This window comes from Charadrius vociferus, unplaced genomic scaffold (assembly GCF_000708025.1).
Source record: "Charadrius vociferus isolate BGI_N301 unplaced genomic scaffold, ASM70802v2 scaffold512, whole genome shotgun sequence".
Lineage (NCBI taxonomy): Eukaryota > Metazoa > Chordata > Aves > Charadriiformes > Charadriidae > Charadrius > Charadrius vociferus.
Window position 1 is genome coordinate 595,844 of NW_009647050.1, and position 6,435 is coordinate 602,278.

Below are 6,435 nucleotides of genomic sequence, written 5' to 3' on the forward strand. Positions count from 1 at the left end.
AGAGAGCTGAAATTTGAGACCCAACATGGCTGCATTAAAGGAGAAAGATTTCTAATGTAATTATGTGCATGTGTGTATATTGCTAATTGTATACACAGGTGCGTAGTACATACTGCATGGGGGTTTGTGCTTACAAGTATACCTGTGGTTCCCTAATACAGTGCCTTTCCCGGGAGTTCTTGACATTTGCATGTTCAAAATGATCAAGAATGAGCTAAAATGCACAGTTCACTCTTTTGTTGTGAGAATCCCTGGAGAAGGATTTGGTTAATGGGGAAGTTGCTGTTCGTCAGTGCTTTGCTAGTAAAGCAGCAAGTGGAGTTATTTTGCAAGCACTCTATGCACAAATATCTCTTTTTTTGTTGTTGTATTTGTTTATAGTAAATGTGTGTGCTCTTTTACATTCGTCTTTAGGTTCTTTCTTTTTAGCTTTGAGGCTTGATTAGCTAAGCCTTAGAGTTACCGTAACAAGAGCAGCTTTTTACAAACACATATGATGCTTTAAGTCTACTTGTAAAATAAGTGCTCTGAGCTTGCACTGAAGTTTGGGTTTTTAAAAAGGTTCCTCAAACTAGAAAAATTAGTCTGAGAGTTGTTTTATCAGTGGCTAGTTGAATTTGGAAGATTTAATATAATGAAATATCTGGACACTTCAGCTTTGTCCTGGTGTCCTGACTGAGGCACCTTTTTTTAAATTCTAAACTAATTCTACCTACATGGGGACTACAAGAGCAGGCCTTTGTTTAGAAATATAAATATACAATATATAAAAAACATAGTGTAATTTTCCTGTTCCTTGTAGCTGAATTAAATGCACTCTTCCAGAGTCTTAGATTGATCATTCTGGCAGAATCTCTGGATTTTTTTGGTGCTAAGTGGAGAATTGTGAGCCTGCACAAGATATTGCAAAGTTTTCTCATAAAAGTCTAAATGAGACTTGGTATCAAATGACTGACAGCTGAAGCGAAGGTAATCATCTGTGCATGTATTTTTGGGGTATATTCCGAAGTTATTTTTCTAATCAGGTCTTCTAAAGTATGTTACGTGTTCAAATTTTCAGTGTGCTTTACATAAGATTTTGAATGTCTGCTGCCTTAATCTGTAAGGTTCCACCACTTGCAATAATCATTTCTTCAGCGCGAATTTCCTCCATGACAAATCCACTGCCGAGATTCATTCCACCAGCAGCATCCGAGTGCTTTAAAACACCAGGTCACCCCAGCGGCTTTTGGGAAGCCACTGTTGTTTGCAGGAGCTCTGCCACTGGGGCTGGCCGCTTTCCACCAGGGGCCTTTTTTTCCCCCTCTAGCTTTTCATCCACCATTAGTATTTCATTAGCAACTGTCTCAAGATTTTGAGTCTCCGTTAATATAGCAATTGATCATATGAAAGAATTAGAAGCCATATTCTCCCTCTCTCTCTCGCATATACCTCTGTATCTATTTGAAAGGTGATCGCTTCCAGCAAACGGCTGCATTGAATTCCCCACTCCCAGCTGATTTACTTATCCCAGTCCCTCTTTGCCTGTGCTTCTGGACACAGAATTCCTTTCTTTCTCCTCTGGTGGGGGATCGGACTGCAGTATGGGTCTCCCAGTTCTTCCTATCTTCCTGGGTTTTTAGTTTGTGCCAACTCGTTCAAATTAATGAGCAAAGGTTTGCCCACAGAGCCAGGTGGTTCTCTTTGGAGAGAGGGTTGCACCCACTGCTGCTTTAAAAACGGTGGGTGCTACCAGTATTGGACTAAAGGCTCCCAAGAAGTAGAAGGCAAATTAACATTTCAAACAAAGGTTTCGGTGGTAAGGGCCATCGGAGGCTTACATTTCCAGTTGCTGGTAAAAGTAGAGGGAACTCATGTCTGATCGCTTCTCTGGATATCACAGTCAAAACTTCCCGGCTGATTTCAACATCAGTAGCATAATGTCAAGCAGTTAAGCATGTATTTTAGATAAAAAGCAGTCTTGCTTTAAGAACTTAAGAAAAAGAATCGGTCGCCTCTGTAGGTAAGTTACTTGAGCAACTACTGTCCTCTCAAAAAACCCCCCCAGCCCTGTGCTTGAGTTCATCTCGCTTTGGCCCCAACCACTGGGTTTCAATATCTCTCTCTTGTTCTACTACTGCAGATGTTGTCCTGATCCAGGGATTTGACATACCATGATCACAATGCCTTCCAATCTTACTTTATATGAATGGGTTGAATTTCTTAATTTTTTCTTCATCCCTCTAGTTTTTGTTGTCAGCTTTTTAAACTATTTCTAATTTTCTGAAAGATCTTTTTTGAAGAGTAGATGCCAGAACAGAACGTGTCCTTACAGTAATGATTTTACTAACATCACATAAATAGATAATAAGCTTTATATCCTGTTCTGCTATTCTTATTTGCCTGGCTACCAGAACCCCTTTGGGGATTCACTAACTTCTGGCATTTGGATTTTAATCTTGTGAATCAAATCTGTGCATTCCTTGCATCACCCCAGCCCTGCGGTATCTGCCTTTGCAATATTCGGTAAAAACCACTGTAAGTGAGCCGCCCAAGGCAGCAACCTGTTCCCATCACTGTTCAGCACTTCGTCAACGGTTTGGGTTTTTTCCCTTCAGGTTTTAACAGGGATGACTACCAAAGCTTTTCTAGATTATTGATCATACCTTGTTGAATGGTAGTGAGCCAAAAAGAGATCCCTGCAGGACAGTAGAGAAAACATTCACAGCATAATTCCTTCACTTAGTTTTTGCAATCTGTCACCTGGGTTTTGATTGGGATTATTAGTTACAGTGGTAGTGTAGTGATCACTTTTACGGGAATGTCAAATGTTTTACGGAAGTCTTGGTTTAATAGCACCAATACTTATTCACATTTTTTTAAATCTTATAAAAGTGAAATCTTATTTTAAAGTGCTTTCACAGGCATGAATTGTTCTACATTCTTGAATTCTTTACTGATTGCTTCTCGTAGATTACTCTGTGATTTACTTAGATCTTACAGTGAAGCAGAACCAGTCCTTTTTCCAAGGTCGCATATTTTACACTCTTCCCTCGGCCCCATCATGTTGTTCCCTGTTACTTCCGCTTCCCTCTAGAAGGCATTTCTAATTCTAAATTATTCATGTGACTCTATTCAAATTTTTCCAGTTTGCTCAGTTTGGGTCAGCATTATTCCCAGTGCTGGAAATGTGACACTTCTAATGCACCAAGGGGGGGTGTGCATGTGTATACATTGCTGTTCTGAGATTGCGCTTGCATGTGGTGAGATAGATCATGATCACTTGCATTTGGCAGCCATGAGAATGGAGATGTAATTGAGATTCTCAAAGAATTCTCAGCTATGGGAATAGGGGTGTTAGTATGGAGATGTAATTCTTTTATTGTGTTAGGTGATATATTGAAAATGCGGATGTGCTTCCAAGCGTGTCATCTCTTCATTGTTGTCTGATGAAGATGAACAAATCCAAAGCCTGGGTTAAACTAAAAGTAACTTTTTCTTACCTGATCATATTAACCAGTAACTTGAGAGAAAAGAGTTAAGTGATAAATTCATTCTGTTCTATTGGGATAAAATTTATCCAAAAGCCAGCCGGTATTGGTTTCAGTTCCCTCTGTTAGGAAACTGATTTTTTTAGAAATATCACACACATGCTATGAGTGGTAAAGTACTGCCTTCAGTATGGAATGGATTTACTATTTTAATCTTTCTGTGCTAGATCATTTATGAAGTTTATATTCTATTTATATTTCTTGTAAGGCGTTCTTGCTCTGGAAAATACTTTTATTGGGTATGTCATCAGTTTTGATGTGACAAAACTACTTGTCTTGGATAATATAGTGGCTCTTATTTAAAAGTGTTCCAAATATGCAATATGTCTTTTGGGATGAATAAATGGTAAAAATTACGAGAATAAATTTACAACACAACCGAAAGCTGATCTGTATTGTACATAGTCTTTCATTCAGCCTAACTCCAAATTTCAGCACTCCACGATATCCGAATAACTTGTTTTATTGCAGTAGAAGACAAGTTACTAGTTAATGAAATCAATTAAAACGTATTTTAAAATTGGACTGTATTTACCTGTTTACATTGTACAAATGGGGTGCACAGCCATACGACCTTGGCTGCTTTCTGCGCGGTGGTAAAGCAGTGCTGCGACGGGTCTGCATGCAAACCCGGGGAGAGAAGGGCTGGAGCACAGGGTACGAGCGTAACCTGGGTTTGTGCAAGGGTTACATGTTTTCTAGTGACCAGACACCATCGGGGCATCATTTGCAGGTTGTCCTTTAAGAAAACCAACAATCTGACAGTCTTTAACCTGCACTGTAAATGAGATGCGATTCCGGAGCTCTGCTTCAGTGCTGACTCAGGAGAAGGACATTCACTGAGTCACTTACGTAGTTTTCAGCAAGTTTGAGCAGTTTGAGGAAGGGACGTCTCCTCCCTGTTTGCTCTGCGGTTTGGATCCACCCCAGGGTGTAGTTTAAGTGAGCGTGGTTCCACTCGAGGTTGTGCTAAGTCCTGGTGTCAGAGGCTAGCTAACTTTGCCTGCCTCTCTTCTGTTTCTCTTTAAAAAGTTAAAGTCAGAGCTAACATTAAAACATTCTACCAAATGCCTTAGATGTTTGGGGTTTTTTGGAGAGGTGGGGGGAACAAAACAGCCTAAAAAAAGTGTTAAATATGTCTGTCTATCTGCTCTTCATGGGATGCAGTTGGAAGCAGAGATCACACCTGATGTCTACCGGTAACTTTGTCTCAAAGTTCTGTCTCCCAAATAGTGGCACAGAGTGCTTTTCCTTTGACCAAGGAGGCAAACACTGCATTAGTTAATTTCTGAGTAATGCTGTAGGTTAAAAGTGGTGAGCAAAAAGGTTTGCTCATTCTTAAAGATTCAGTATTAATATTACAGGCTAGTTAGGTGTGATATTAAAGGCGTTTGGTTTTTCTTTTGTTGATTGGCAGTTTTTCTGTTGCAGAACTTGACTGTAATCCAACTGTAGCTGGGCATTGTCATACACATTCATTGCTCAGGTTTTTTCCACTTCGTAATTACTGTAATGGCATGTAAGTGAAAATGTAGCCTGCAGCAACTTCACAGTAATTTTTTTAATTGCACTTGGAGGCTTGGGTTGGCCAGGTGTTGGTGTCTCTGCGCTACACGTTGCAGCCACTGTAGGTCCTTCCTCTGCAGACTTCCCTGAATTGTAATTCTTCCCTAGTTCCCAATACTTTCAGATTTACAGGGCTCTCATCCATCTGTTTAAACAGTAAATTTGAAGTTGCTGCCATGGTGCACCTGCAGGGTAGTATTGTGTTAATACATTCCTTAATTATGTCCCAGCCAATAGCAAATTATTAACAATCTTCCTCATTACTTGACGTAAAAGACTGCGTATGCAGCAAGCGAGGGTGTTCCTTAGCACATCCATGCCCCTCTTCCGCAGGAGACTTAGTAGACAAATAGCAAAAATAATCTCTGTTGGCTTACATGGTGTTTCTCATTTCAAATCTGGAGAGAGTGGTAAAAAATTATTTGCCCCAAACTGATGCTTCCCCCAGTAATTAAGAAACAAATACTGCAATAATTCCAGCAGAACGAGTGCTTCTGGGATATTTCTTTGGTGAGAACTGAATTGCTTTGTCAGATGTGTAGGATGTTCCATCTGCTTGGAATGTGGGTCTGCTGGGCATCTTTGCTACTCACTGCCCTTAGGCGGGCAAGGAAATTCGTCGGTGAAGCCTTTGATGTAATGTGTATCAAGATGGAAGATGAGACCACTGTACTGGCAGAGATCTTTCTCAGCTGAGGCACCTCAGTTCTGCTCAAATGCACATGGACTCATGTAACAGTGGTGTTCGTTTAATGTAAATGGTTTCCAGTTCCCATGAAATACATTTCACTGGAGAATATTAAAACATTGTAAGTTTTTTATTCTAAAATAAAGAATAATAATTGGGTATTTAGTCATATTCTGCAGCTGTATGTGTTAACTTTTTAATTTCTTCAACTGTAAGCAGGGCTTCAGTTAGATTCTGCTGGCTCAGATACTTACCCAAAAACTGCTATATTATTCTTTAGATTTCGAACACATGTTGGAGGTCTTCAGTCCTTTTGGTTGTGAAGATACTGTGAAAATACAAAATTATAACTGTTTAGTGTGAAGGTTGCTTCCTGCAGCCTCTGAAGAGCAAGCTTGGGAAGCAGCCTGTTTGTCTTGATGAGTATTACTGTAGGTGTCCGGAGATCCAGGTGCGATCAGCCACCTCCAATTGAGGAGAAAGGGGATGATGACTCAGGGTAGAGTCACATCCTGTTGGCGCTGGTTAGGGACACCACCACTTCACCCTTCCTGGTTCTGACTAATGAAGCTGAGAAGTGAAAAGAGGATCCTTGAAATGTGAAAAAGGGAAAGCCAGTCCTTCAGAGATCTGTGGCTTTCCAAATCTTGT